The 16350-nt window shown below is 32.3% G+C and overlaps 1 protein-coding gene across 2 annotated transcripts in view; it reads left to right on the forward strand.

Annotated features, from left to right (window-relative positions):
• The window catches only part of LOC143231324 (uncharacterized), a 196480-nt gene that overhangs the window by 95512 nt on the left and 84618 nt on the right, over positions 1-16350 (forward strand). The window lies entirely within an intron of this gene.

The following is a 16350-nucleotide window of genomic DNA, read 5'->3' on the forward strand; positions in this document are numbered from 1 at the left end:
TGAGAATCTGATTTCGTGTTCTTTCGAAAGTAATAAATTGTTCACTTTAGATTATTTGGAAATGAAGCCTCAATGTTATATAAAAATGATACTGCTCACGTGGATTTATATTGTATTTTTAACACCATTGCGAGCAGTCTATTTCGTGCATTTATTTTGTTGAGAAACGCACTTGAAGATAATTAGTTTAGGAAACATTCTGAAATGAGTTACTTAAAACTTTTTTATTACGAGATTCAAATAATATTCAAAATTTTTAGGTTATAGAGCGACTGGGAAGGATATTTAAAGTAACTAGTAAAGGGAGAAACCTCAGTCAACAACGCGATAATCATCTTGTGAATAACCCTAATCCAAAAAAAGAATTAACAACAAAATACTTTCATTCTGGTAAAAAAATAGAAAGCAAACACAATACTAATGTCGTATATAAATTACATGATGGTAAGTCTCATGTATTTTAAGTCGGGGAAGCAACACCATAACTCTGAAAAAAATTCATATGACTCAACACAAAATCTCACGTTTTTTTTAAAAATTGCACCTCAGGTAAGTATATCATTAGTAACATTTACTTATCAAAGAGGAAATTCAACATCATAAAACAATAAACCTAATAATTCCTTCTAATACAAGAGTAAAACCACTCTAAGCCTATGCAAAGTAAAACACTTTTATACCTATACTTAAAACTTTTATTAAATATTGTTGTGTGTATTACAACCTGAAGATGGGACTCTTAAATTATAACATGTAAATCATTAATCGCGTTTCAATACTCATGGTAGGGATAACACAGATATCACATTGTGTGGCTTTCTGCTTAATTCTAAACAAATAAATCGACCACTTCTTCACTGTACATCATGAGTGTGTTTTTTTTTCTTATAGGAAAGCTGCGTCGGGTTATATACTGAATACACGGAGAGGAATCGAGCCCCTGATTTTTTGAGTAGTAAATCCGTAGACTTACCACTGTATTCAGCGAAAGAATGCAATACTCTGTATAATTTGTATACAATATATATCCTAAATCATGAATATTAGAAGCTAGTAGGCCTGGAATGGCCAGGTGGGTTAAGACGTTCGACCCGCAATTCGCGAGTTCGAATCCATGTAGCACCAAACATACTAACCCTTTCAGCTCGGTAGCAGTTCCTAATTTAGCAGTGTAAGACTAGAGGGAAGGAAGCTAGTCATCACCACCCACCGCCAACTTTTGGGCTACTCTTTTACAAACGAATAGTGGAATTGACCGTCATATTATAACAACCCCACGGCTGAAAGGGCAAACATGTTTAGTGCGACGGGGATTCAAACCCGCGACCCTCAGATTATGAATCGAACGCCTTAACCCACCTGGCCATGCCGGGCCATTTCTCGTATATATATATATAGCTTTATGTACTGTTATCTGTATTCATAAACAACATTACGAATCTTGTTGTCTTTACGATCTCTAGTGATAACGATAGGTCTCGTCTGTAATGATATGGTCGATCATGTGTTGTTTTTACAAATGAAATTATAATTAAAAGTTTTAATTCAAATACCTTTTAACTACCTGCTTTTTTGTCGTATTTAGTCCAATTCAGACACTAAATCATAAGTGTAAAATCATTTGGGAGAGAAATAAGGGCAAAGGATATCTTCGTTTGAAGTGGTTCTTCAACTCTTTTATTATCGGAAAACCTTCTTTGCTTCACTAACTTCTGCATTAATACCCATGCTATATATATTTTATGATAAAAATCACGTAAACTGCATATAGTATCAGGGTGGACATACAAATGGCGTTTTGGGAAATATTTTGTCTCTCATTATTATTGGTATATAGCAATTGATGCGATTTGTTAATATAAAAAAAGTTCTTATTGCTGTTAATCATACTAGTATTTTAATCTTACTGATACTATTTAGTGTTAATATGTTAGTATGTAATAATAGCTGTGGATTGCAAAGTTACCAGTACTTTCACCTTCTATAAATACATGATATTTAGACATCACTAAGGTTTTAACATTCCCTGTTTTCAGTCTTCTTTTTGTGCTTTTCCGTTTGTCGAACCTGTCGATCATTTCATTCAACAAAAAACATCACTCTGATAAGTTGTACCGGAGAATTTGAGATTGGAATTTAAATTGTTGTAAATTTTGTCATAACAATGAAGCTGAGTGTATATACTTTTAATTATTGAATTCATATTGTTATTTGAGCAAACAACTCGTTGGAATCATGCAATTTACCCCAAAACCTAAATTTTTGTGTGATTCGAAATTCGCGCAAAGATAGTACAGAGCTATCTCTTCTAGACGTCCTTAATATAGCAGTGATATATTACTGGAAAGGAGCTAGTCAACATTATCCACTGACAAATTTGGGGTTTCTCGTTTACAAAAGAACTGTTGAATTGGCCGTATATTATAAAGCTTCCATGACTAAAAGGGTAATCATGTTCGGTGATGTGGATCCAAACCCGAGATCCACAGATTACGAGTCAAATGTACTGATTCCCAGGCTATGCAAGGCCCTAAAAACGCAATAATTAATATCACAGTCTGTTGCCAGTAACAACAGTAGGGTCAAGACGTTGCTCATGTAAATTTTGTAGTGGTTACAGGAGTTGATTGTTTAACTCAATTAAAAATTGTCATATACAGTATCAATAAAATTATTATTACACGTATTATAAGTTTCTTTGTACAATTAATTGATATATTATGCGCATAATGCGATAAGTTGCCATGTCGGAGACACCCAGTGATTTAGGCTTAACAGACCGTAATTTTGAACCAAAAAACATTGGTAAGGTAATCAGTCCACACCATTTACCGTCTGAAGAGTTTTTCTTAAAGAAAAAGTGGGATTGACTGTTACTATTATGACGCACATACAGCTGAAAGAACGAAGCATGGTCAGTAGTTCCACTTCTCAAACACAAGACCCAAATTAAATAAGAACATGATCATAAGAACGTGAGAATCTAACATTTTGTTCGTTACGAATAGCCCAAATGTTGGTGATGTTTGGTGTTGATTAGTTGTTTTCCCTCTACTCTATCACTTCAAAGTCAGGGACTGGTGACACAGATAGTCATCGCTAAATTAAAAACAACCAATCAATCTCTGAGGTCTTACTACCCGATATGGATTATATCGCTTCCTTATAGACCCTTCATACCGAAGACGTCATCCTGTATAAAACAAAATGCAAGGAAACCTAGGGAGTGAAGTACCCATAGCTCAGGACTTCAAGACTGACCTGCGATTCCAGAGCTCCACGTCATAGCTTTCAACAGGATAGTGAGGCCATTTTGGTGGGACTCTTCGAAGAACCAGCCTGTGTGTCATTCATACGAAAACAGTGAGAATTATGCAGAAAAACAACAAACTTAACCCACGAATGCGAGGAATACGGGCTTAAACAATAAAAGCATTTGCGGCCTATTGCTCACTTCTTTAAGCGAACTACCAGTAATTCAGACTATGGGACTGAGGATTCTTGGTTAAGTTCAGTTACTACTAAACGAAACAATGCCCTGCACTTTGGTGCTGTGTTGGAATGCTATAAGAGTGAAAGTCAAACAAGAGTAGTTCAAGAGTCAAATATATATATCAATAAAGATTAGATTGCAGGAATTAGTGTTTAATTTACGTTGTCTTAAAACTGAAACTTTCCACGAGGGGGAAGCAGACAGTCAGTATATAGCTTCCTCCACTATCAATTCGGTTACCCCAAGTGGTCCTGGCCTGACTAGGTGGTTAAGGCGATCGACTCGTAATCTAAGTATCGCGGGTTCGAATTCCCGTCCCACCAAACATGCTTACCCTTTCAATCTTGAAGCGTTATAATATGTGGCCAACTATTCGTTGGCACAAGTGTTGGCGGTGGGAGGTGATGAGTAACTGCCTTCCCTGTAGTCGTATACTACTAAATTTGGGACGACTAGCACAGATAGTTCTCATGTACTTTTACGCGAAATTAAAAAAAAGAAAAAAGAATCACACACAATAATACACTTGTAGCTCTCAAATGCGATGTGTAATAAATTGTTTGCTTGTTTGTCATCAGATCCCAACATAGACCCTCTGATACAAAATATAACATGCTAATCATTAAATCACACCGAGCCTAACATTTTTCCTTTAACAGGATATAAGTTTCTCTCTTTATTCTCTGTCGAGTTCTTTCTCTCACGTTATTACATAAGCTAGAGATATTGGGTTGCGCCTTTATTTATTTAAACTGAATCTACCTAAAGATATAAGTTTAACAGTACTCTCATGCTTAAGCAATAAATAATTGCCTCTATTCCTTAGCTAAGTGTATTCAGTCATAATATTTCATTATTTCACACCATCAAATATAGTATCTCATATGAAGGCGGAAGTATCAAAATAGTACCTCATAAATAGTCGAAGGTCTTAAATTAATACTTAGCCTGAAATCAGATGTATCAACATAATATCTCGTATGAAAGAAGGTACATGAATATAGTATCTCACATGAAGAAAGATATTTCTAACAGCAGTTTGGGCACACAAACCAAACTTTAATGAAGCACTAAGGTAAGTAATATAAATAACACTGCTGTTCAATAAAATGAGAAACAAAAAAGTGTTTTTTTCTTTCAGTTTCTTGTATATTAAATCTAAAGCAATGTATTTTTTATCATTTTATTCACTTACGATAAATACTTGATAAATCTTCACACAAAAATTTAGTAAATAATAGTTACTGTGAGGAACAACATGTTTAATCATTATATAGAATGTCGGTAGGTAGTGCTAGCTATAACTGAAAATATTGTTTGGTTTTATTCGTAAGGTTAATTAAACGTACTGACATTTGAACTTCCAAAAAAAAGCATTGAGCATACTTGACATTTTGAAATGTGGGAGAGATACAATTGAACACCTAACCCTGCTATTCAATTAAAAGATAGTCGGTATTGAGGTCAGATACTCTCCCACAACTGTATGATAAAATGATTAATTCCTGTTCCACATACTTTAAATATCAAGAACTGGAACATAACATGTATCTTTCCACAGAGCAATAAAATATCGAAATAAAAGCTAGCTTTACCGTCCACCAAGGATATCTCACAGCTTCAGGTTTTGAAGCCCAGAGGAATGGCGCTTAAGAACCACTTCAGTTGAACCTTAAGAGAGAGAGTCGTATTTGAAACCGATTTACGTACTGTATCGATTACATGAAACCGAGAGAAAAATGAAAATATCAGTTATTAATAACAGAAAAATGTGTAATTCTTTAAACCTAACGATATCTTGATTTAACATCGTAAAAATTTTAATTAAATAAGTACGACATTTCTTGCATTTTTATATTAGATATTGATAATAAAGTATAAAATCTGACTTATTCCGCTTAAGTAAATTAAGTTTTATTTAATCCCAAAGTAACTTACTTTAAAAGATCTTACTCACCTTTTGAAACCATAAAACAAGAATGAAACTAGTTAATTCAACCTATACAAATCTTTATAAACAATACAGAAGTAAACCAGCTGGTATCTTTAACTTCTATTTACTAGCTTTAACAACACACTTTACTAATTAAATTAATCACCTAGACACAGTTAGTTTCACAAGATCTCTCTGTTATATAACATAAGTATTTTGCTATGTAATAACTATAGCTATATAGTATGTAAAAGGGTTTCAGCTCGGTTTTCCTAAGGATACACCTTACTAGACTACATTACAATAATATAACTGGTTTTATTATTCGAAAGTAGTTTTCACAATTAAAAGGGCTTTCGTCACCACTATTGCAGAAGATCAAAACAGTATTTCAATTTAGTATTTACTTTTAATATTGCAGACTAAGGGAAAATGTGAGTTGTTATAAATATATAAATACATATTGCTACGCTAAAATTACTTAGTAATTTATAAATTTATATGTTTAATAATTTAAAATATTCTTTTAAAAATTGAAATTCAAACAACACATGACTTAAAGAACTAATGTGCAGTTGACAACATGCCACTGCACTTGTGGTTTTGAATTTTTTTAAAGTTTAACTTCAGTTGAAGATGAAATAAATAAGTGATACAAATTGGGTAGATCGAGTAGACAGACCCCTCTGTGACACAGCGGTATGCATTCGGGATTGGGATTTACAACTATAGTGAGCGGGGTTCTACATTCATGGTGGGCTGAGAAAAATATCGAATTTTGTAGCTTTGCGATTAATTACAAACATAATATATAGATCAGAGTACTTCTCCAGACAATGTTAAAAAAAACAAAAACAACACAAACTACAAAATTCTTCACAGTCAATAAAGTCCTCTACTAAATTGGTTTCATTATTTCTAAAAATATCCCAGGTTTGACATTATAAAAACAATAAATATAAAATAAATTAGTCGCTATGATTAATAAACTTCATATTCTCGCTCTAAGACGAATTACTTATTTCTACTTGTAATATATTTAACACATTAATCATAGTTATGTGTTTTCATGAACATCTGTTGATTGTTCCAATATTTCGTTCTTAATTAAATTAATTAATAAAGTTAACAGTCACCATCGTCTTACTAACAAATGAATGTACATTATTTATAATATTGTCTTTTTACAAAATACAGATTATATCCTTTTCCAAGTTCTCGGTTAATTTTAAGCTAATCCAAACAGTTTTCTCATGATAAAATCTAAATTATGTTTTCCTTATTTGTAGATATTATTGGGAAATCAACTTCACATAAACTTGTACTTATTCTTAGTCTACACAACCAAGGGTATTTAAGTTAAGAGTGATTTGGTCTCTGGATCAAGACATCCCACTGTACTTACACGCAACAATCCTTGACAGATTCAAAATTATCTTAATTAAAGCATAATATATACAGAGCTGTTCAATGTTTAATTCTGCACGCGTGTAAATAACTTATTTAATAAATAAAATTACTTTGATTCTCTACGTTCTCAGATTCTAAATATACTGCAGTATACAGCATGCGAGAAGATGGGGCATGACAGAGATCAGAATTTTTAACGTTTCACCTAAAGTTGTCATGGCAACTGTGTAACACAAAACAAACCGAAACTGCATCTGTTTCCCGCGATGTAGATTATAGAAAAATGAAAATAATCCACTTAACAAAGAAAACACACAGTAACAACTACAACGTTTAAAAACCAAAATCGAAGGTCACCACAACCTAAACGGGTAAAATTCCACACAAACAAAGCTCAGTCTTACTATATAACTACTGGCACGTTCCTTCTTTCAGACAGTTAAAATACGAAAAACAAAATGTGCAGATAAAAATACAGTTGCCTTTTATGCTAAATTTCGAATCAAACTATATATAGTCAATGTGTTGTTAATAATATGTGCAGTAAAATATGTGACACTACACTATTAACGGTCTTGAGAAACATCTACACTTGGTTTTGAAAATCATCGTTATTTAAATTACCATTATTTTTTATCATCAGGAATATAAGTCGGATGAGAAGTAAGCAACAGTAAATTCATCAATAAAGAAGTGAATCTTAGGTTCGAATCCCGGTTACACCAAACATGCTCAACCTTTCAGCCGTACCACCGTTATAATATGACGGTCAATCTTGGTAAAATGTTGGTAAAAGAGTAACCCAAGAGTTGGCGGCGAGTGGTGATGACTAGCTGCCTTCCTTCTAGTCTTACACTGCAAAATTAGGGACATCTATCGCAGATAACAATTAAGTAGTTTTGAGCGAAATTAAAAAAAAAAAATTCAATAGAAAACTAAGTGCTTTACAAAATACGCTACTGTTTTCTTCCAATAATTTCTAGGTGTCTGACGGATCGTATCTGTTTTACAAAGATGTATAAATACTTTATCTGTGGGGGTTTTATGAGTTGTGGATATAAAGTTTACTACAATTATAAGAGCCATACAAATATATACATGACTCCAGCATACAAATCTGAACACCTCCGGAAACAGTAATATTATTTGATGCCCACAGGTCTTACATATCTTGCTACACATAGCTTTGTAGGATATCAGCTCTTTCGAAAAGAGTAAAGATAAACCCATTAGATGCCAATTGATATCTGTCCTGTTCAGCTGTGTGAATGTGCTATATTGCAAACAGACACAATCAATGTGAACTCTTTGACAAAATTGTCCATTTTATTAGTCCATTGCTCTATATGTTTCCTGCTGTAGGTGACTCAGGCTGCCGTGGTTATAACAAGGAAGGAAAACAGTTTTTTTGTATTAAGATGGATACAACTTTTTTTAATATGGAAGATCTAAAATATTTGTTGCTAACAGGTGTTTTTAAACTCGTAAATGTTGTTAATTTTAGAAGTCACACAAATAGTCCGCTTACAGGAAGCGATTATCATCATGGAAAACTGTACCAATTATTTTATTGTAATCTTAATCACAAATATAAAGTTAAGAAACTGATGTAAAAACATATAAAACACGTTGAACACACAAATATCTGTGTAACGGATAATCAGATCTGTTTTGTTTTTAACAAGCACCAAATAATTGTTACTAAAGTTTTTAATAATCACATATGAAATGATCAACAAAAGAAGGCTTGAAGGAAGGTCAAATGGTAATGGAATTCTAACAGTACACCCACATTTCACTTATAGATGAAAACTAACTTTGTATTAGATAGAACAAAAAGATACACATAAAATTATATGTTCATGAAACTGTGTCAGTGGAGTCATTCTTAAAAAAACATCTATAATCTTATTTATTTTGGTCGTAATTGTAGCAAAAATAGAAACTTCATCTATATTTTAAAACTATTTTAACATAACCAATCATAAAATAGTGGGAAAGAAGAAATTTAAAAGCAAAAATACTTTAATTTGATTGGTATTTGTATTTTTCTTTAAATCAGCCTTTCCCAGAAATTTGTAGAAATTTCTTGAGAGTAGTACACAAAATTTCTTTTACGAAATCGCACTAGAACATTCTTGAAACTTCGAACGACGCGCTTGATTCATATAAAAACCGAGAGACAGTATTACGTGAAGAATGTTGTTAGTCACTTACCATCAGAATGCAATATTAGAACTGTGATTAGCCCTAACTAATCGGAAAACTACACAATTTGGCTAGCAGCATTTATAGATTTTTAACATTACAAACAGTTCAACTTCAGTTAATCAACTTTTACATTATTATTACTTCGAAAATGTTAAATATATTCGGCGGAAAAATTCAGCTTGTAAGGATGTGCAGCCTATCAAACTAAATAGCTTAAACGAGGAGTAGCACTATTAACGTCTACAAGTTTATAAAACTGTTGTATATAATCCAGCATTTGTAATAACTCTTAGTGATAACGGTTTTCATAAGTTATAATTTTTGTATTAAAATTTATTTGTCTTAAAAAAGAACATTGTTTCTTTCAAACTTGTTACAAAATATCATAAATTTAATACGTATTAACATTTATTTATCTTCTATTTTCAAATTCATATTTGTACTGATTTGAATCAGTAATACGTAAAGTAAGTAACGTAATAAAGAGGAGACTCGTCAAGGATAAAGAATAATACGTAACAAGTTGAATTTTATACACGTCATGTTCTGATAGAATCCAGAGATCTGATACACAAATGTATATATTTAAAAACTGCTTGTATGTGTTAAGAAAACTTATAAGAAGAGAAGCGAACAACGTTTCGACCTTCTTCGATCGTTGTCAAGCTCACAAAGAAAGAAAGAGGTAAGTGACTGATAGCTGACCACATGTGTGAAGAGAGTTGTGTAATTGAGAGAAGGAATGTAGAGGGCGTGCTTAAATGTTTGATGTTTATTTTGGGCTTGAGTTGTTGTATAAGTAATGCTTCTTTGATTTTGAGTTTGTTTATGTTGGTTTCTTTATTTAGTAATTGGTTTTTTTTATGGTTATATTGTTTTTATTTGATTTGAAGTGTTCGAAAACGTGTGAAGGTGATTTTTTGTGTTCTGTTTTTAGACTCAACCACTCATTTGAGAAGAGCTTCGAAAGATGAAAATAATAAAAGGGAAAATAAAAAACACAACTTTATTACCATACTCAAACGAAGCGTTAATAGGTAAACACGTAACGAAATTTAATCATTTGTGTTCAAGCATTAGCGTTCTCAACATCTTCCACTAACAATCTCCTGTGTTACATTGAGGAAAATATATGGCAAAGGCTGAAAACTTGACATAGTGTGAAAGTGGCAGAATTGTCAAGTTGCTAAAGCAAGGTATCTCTCAACGTGCCATTGCTGGTGAGATTGAACGTAGTAAAACTACTGTTGCAAATATATTTAAAGACCTTGACCGGAACGAGAATTTCAAGTGGTCGACCAAAAAAATTTCGCTTACGTTGAGCACTAGGATTCGACGGTTTGTCCGGCAAGACAACACCAGCCAATCGTAGAACCAGATTAAGGCCCTATCGGACGCAGAATGCAGCTCAAAAACAATAAGACGGCATTTACAAGAGAAAGGCTTTAGACAACGTAAACGTGTTCGTAGGCCACGCCTCCTTCCACACCACAAAACAGCTCTTTTAAACTTTGCTGAGAAGCACCAAACATGGGACGTAGAAGAGTGGACAAATGTTTTGTTCTCTAATGAGAGAAAAAATAACCTGGATGGTCCAGATGGCTTCAAACATTATTGGCACGACAAGAATATCCCACCGAAGACATTTTCTACACGACACAGTGAAGGAGCTTCCATCATGATCTGGGGTTCTTTCTTCTTCCATGAAACAATGGAGCTTCAGGTTATACAAGGGCGTCAAACAGCAGCTGGCGATATTGGCAGTCATCATTATTGACTGAATACCCTCGCTTGTGTAAAAATGACTGGATCTTTCAGCAGGACAACGTTGAAATCCACAATACCCGCAGGACAAAGGACTTTTTCATGGCGAATAACGCATTTCTTTTGGACCATTCAGCGTGTTCGTCCAAACTGAACCCCAATGAAAATGTTTGGGGTGGATGGCAAAGGAAGTCTATAGAAATGAACGTCAATTTCAAACAGTGCATGATCTTCATAAAGCCATCTTCACCACTTGGAATAACATTCCAGTCAGTCTTCTGCAAACGTTTCTGTCGATCATACCAAAGCGAATGTTTGAAGTTATTCGCAATGACAGCCGTGCAACTCACTACTGAGACCTCTTGTTGGGCATTTCCTATCCTGTTTAGGACTTCTTTTTGGTATGGTCTTAAACATTTGACCAGCTAGTATTTAGGCTTATTTCATAGTGTTCACATTTTCCCTATTAAATGCTAAAAATGTTGTTGTTTTTTCCTTTTCTTATTTCCATCTTTCGAAGCTCTACTCAAATAAGTGGTTGAGTCTAACAACGCAAAATGCATATTTTTTCTTTATGTTCATTGGCCTTAAGATTTTGGCTAGCAGTGTATATATTTTATCTACAAGTGGTTTTTCTCGTCATTAAGATTACAGAAAAACGATGAACTTTGCTTACACATTGTACAAAATAAAGGTGCTGAATGAGTTAAGGAAAATAGATATTTATTGTTATTTACGTTTGTGAGTATATTAATTACAGTTAGATTAGAGCTTAATGTTCAGAATCGATTGTTAGACACAGTTTTTAACATGGATTATCATGTTCATAAGATCTCAAAGACACTCCTAAATTATATCGCCGTCATAATTTAGTTTATGAAAAATGTCCTTAATGAAAAGAGAAGCTCTCTTATAAATCAGGTGAAATAACCTCGAATGTTTTTTTGAAGTGATTGATGAAACATAAAATACAAAGGTGTCATCACGAAAAGTATAATAAATAATCTTAGGTGTGTGTTTTTAGACTCATAAAAACGAAGTGAAGGTGTTTTTGTTTGTTTCATAATTTTAGCGAAAAGCTGAGCAAGTACTTTGTGAGCTCAGCAGTTTTGTATTTTGAACTAGAGAAAAGACAGCTAGAAAAAGATATTCATTATCAACTGTTTTACAAATAATGGAATTTTACTGTCCCTCTTGTAGCGAATCCATTTTGCAAAAGTGTGAGAGAAATTTTTAACAGCGGGATGCGTATAATAAATCCTCCAGGTATGCTAACACCAGGACGTGCTCTCTCAGTGAATAAAGAAACGATAGATTAAATAATCGAACTCCGATTTTGTGTTAATCAACTAAAAAAAATGTACTTTACGAAAGCGCGAGAACATTCTGTTAAGTTTGATTTTTTTGTCTACTGTGAATTATACATTTGTGGAAAATTAGAAAATGTACCTAAGGTAAAGAAAAATAAAATGGGAGAATACTTCATTTCTAAGATTTTCTTGTTTGATTTGTTATTTTCATTATGAAAAATGATATTTTTCTACAATATATTGTATAGTGTACATAAATACCGAGATGTATTTATAGCCTGTACTTAATAGTTTAGATGATACTTTTGAATGATGACTCGAGTATTAGAATAAATTAGTACTTTAAATATCTGAAACTTATTAACGTTATTCTTCGTCAGTAGTCTTTGATATAACTAGACGTGCAAAATAAAATATAAAAGGAAAATAATCATATGAAATACAAAACAAAGAAGCTTTATTGAATTTAATTTTGATAACTGTACAAGTCAAAAATACAATAAATAAAATACAATTCAAATTTTGAAGCATAATAGGAAGATAATTTTGTTCAAGGTAAGTGGAATACGCCATTATTTGAATATGATTATGGTTTGACTGAAGGTAGGAGAGCAACCTAATTATTTAAGTATAAATGACAAACGTTTCTAAGAAAGTGAATTACATGATTTTATTGTAAATATAATAATATATTTTTGTATTATCAAATTGGACGACATTTTTCAAAATTTTCATAATTTATTAATTGGCTAGGTGGTTCGGACGCTCGTTCCATGATTTGAGGGTCACATGGTCGAATCGACGTCACACATACTCGCCCTTTCGTCGGTAGGGGAAGTTATAAAGTCATGTTAAGTACCACTATTTATTTTTAAAATAGTAGTCCTACAATCGTCGGTGGGTCTTTAACTGCTATATTAAGGACGACTAGCGGAAATAGCCCTCGTATAGCTTAGCGCGAAATTCAAACAAAAATTATTTACCAACTGACATTTTCTGACCAGGTAGTTGATCAATAAAATAGAAGCTCCCTCTTTTGCAGTTATTAGATTTGTCCAATATTCCTGACAATTCTCTTAAAAATAATGAAATTAATATTTAATCAAATATAAAAATTATTAGAAATAACCACTTTATAGTGAAGCATCTGATTTTCTGAATCTATCCTTCTCTGTTTAATAGCACGATGGCAATCTTTGGTAGTTAAAATATTAAAATTATTCTGCACTATGCATCAGTACTGCTGTGAGTTGAAAATTGTTTTCCTGAAAAATCTAATTCATGAGAGAGTAAAAATTTGAAGTTTTCCTGATTGTGGATATTCTGCATCGGATTTAAAAGGACGGTTTAGTTTTAACATTTATTTCTTAAACTAATAAAATATTCGTTTTATCGTGTGATGAATTGTATTAAGTTTTTGTCCGACATTTTCTGTCAGGACGAATTAATTAAGATCAAACAACCACGAAATTAAAATATCCTCGACTCCAGCCACTAGAGCAACAACAAAGTTACAGGCAGAGCACGTGTATTGAATTTGATGATAAGAAAATTCTAGTTGATTATTAACTTACACGACCTTCCTATGGAAGACTGGCGTCCTTTTCAAAAAAACAAAACATGTCTCCATGTTATCAGATGTTGGAGGAAGAAGTCTTAGAGAACCTGACCCTCCAGGGTATGTACCCAAACACCGACGACATTCATTCATTCATTATCAGATGATGGAAAGAGTCTTGTTCCTTATGCAGAGGACACGCTATACATGCACGTGAAACACGTGAACTAGTTAACTATGGTCGAGAGTCAGTTAAGCTATCTTTATTTAGAGTTCCAGCACATCTGATAGACACAAAGTAAAATGTATTTCAACTTTTAGTTTATTGATTTCAGGCATAAACTGTAACAATCAGTGTGACGCAACCTCTAACAGCTACACGTCACTCTGAAAGATGACACATGTCAATAATACTTTAATAACCGAAAATGGTGCATGTAAATTATATCTTAACAGTGTTACACGTTAATCACTGAGTACCATTTGAAAACGATAAATATAAACTGTAAGATAAGAACAGAATATGTCATAGGCATATCACAACAATTCTACTGAAAATGTTGTATAATTAATACGTAATCCAACATGTAGACAAAGCACAAGAAAATTATCAATGTGTAATAATTGAAGAACCAATACGTGGCTTAAGCGAAGTAATCAACTATGTCAAACACATTAAACGTAGAAATTGAAGAAGTTCATGTAGATCATACATTTCAGTAAAAAAAAATGTTGCATGTAAATCTCAGTGTAACAACTGTGAATTGCTGGACTATATTATGACAGTAAATTTACTTAGAGCTATATTACAAACAATATAAACAAACACACAATTATTACCGAAATGAGCATTTAATGTATAATAGCTGTTACATTTAAATGGGCGAAAAATATGTATACAAACATTTCGTTACTTTTGATTTAATATTATAAACAAGTTTTAACATTATATATTGTAATAAGTAAATGCTGCAAAAAAGGAAATAATAAAAAACATGAAAAAACGCTTGTGAATTGTTGAACTAAAGCCACAGTCTCTTAAATTTCAATAATAGTTATGAATGTTCCGATAAAATGTTAAGACTAAGTTTTTAGAGTTTATATTTAATTTACTTGAACATAAACGTAAATAGTTAAATTACCATGTAAGTTTCTGATAACCCAATAATATCAATGATACTGAATTTAAAAAGTTTGTGCAATTTTGTAAGTATCAATCCCATTCGTGTAACTGTATAGTGTGGAGGTAAAATCCATCTTGATTTCTCTTAACTCTAGAGTGAACATATTAACAATGGCTGTTTTATAAATTCGTTTATTAATTCTATTTCTCAGTTTTGAAGAAAAATCAGGTTTGTTTCCGAACTTTTCCAATGATAAATGTATCTTGGCTGTCAGAATTTTCAATAAGAATAACAACCTTTTTTTTTCGATGTCCTTGTTTACTATTTGGTTTAACGATAATAAGTTCATCGTAATTGTTCACATTTCTAGGAAACAGAGGTCGCTGGATATATTCTTTAATAGCTTTTCCTTGTTTTGACGCTGGTGTTTCTCTCTGAAGATGTAGAATATAGTTATGTTTAGTGGTGCAACACTCAAAATTTGAGCAATAATTTTACTATAACATGCATAAAACCAAATAAATGTTTCTATAAAAATTATAAATTATGAAATTGGTTTCAGTTATCTCATAAATGTTTTCTGGAAACTAGAAAAACTATTTCAAACATTGTTTCACGCAGTGAATAAAGAATGATATACAGCAGACAATAGCTTAAATACTGTTTTCCATTTATATTTTACACGTTCACAAAGGATAACTAGATTGTTTATATTATTACCTAGACACGATGAAAGTACGGTAACAATTAAATGTCAAGTGTTCTACTCAATTTATTGTTATATAACTAGACAAAATGAAAGTACGGTTATAATTAAATGTTAAGTGTTCTACTCAATTTATTGTTATATAACTAGACAAAATGAAAGTACGGTTATAATTAGTGTTCTATCAATTTATTGTTATATAACGAGACAAGATAAAAGTACGGTTATAATTAAATGTCAAGTGTTCTACTCAATTTATTGTTATAAAACTAGACAGATATAATTTATATAATTTAAGCATGAAAAGTTATGTGATCTGAACTACAAATGACTGGTTATTTACCTTATGTTACAGAGAGAAATAGTTTTCAAACTGTCTTATTTTTTTGCAACTTTGGAATAAATCACGCACCTTAATGCGTTTTAAAACAATCAATAATTTTGGTCAAGTCCGAAAGAAGAGAACTGGATATTTCACTAAATGTCTTTCAGACCAATGAAAGTTGGCTGACAGTCAAAAGAAGAAAAAAAACTGTTGTAAAATGTCTGAAAGCGTCATCAACAAGATATAGTTGAACCACTTGCAACAAAATGGCACAAATACACTGGTACTTGGCTAAGAAGGTCCCAATCCACCTTTAAAGCAAATTGCCGTTATATACCGATTATGTGTAACCTGATAATATCTGAATCAGATGTTCAAAGCTCCAACATGACGTCATTTCATTGTACATACAGTTAAAAAACGAAATAAAGTGAGCAATATGAGCGGAAGTGATATATTATGGTGCCACTAATGTACAAAATAATTCGCTTTTATTATCAGTAGTGGTAGTATGTA

Source organism: Tachypleus tridentatus, chromosome 1 (assembly GCF_004210375.1).
Source record: "Tachypleus tridentatus isolate NWPU-2018 chromosome 1, ASM421037v1, whole genome shotgun sequence".
In the NCBI taxonomy this organism is placed as follows: Eukaryota; Metazoa; Arthropoda; class Merostomata; order Xiphosura; family Limulidae; genus Tachypleus; species Tachypleus tridentatus.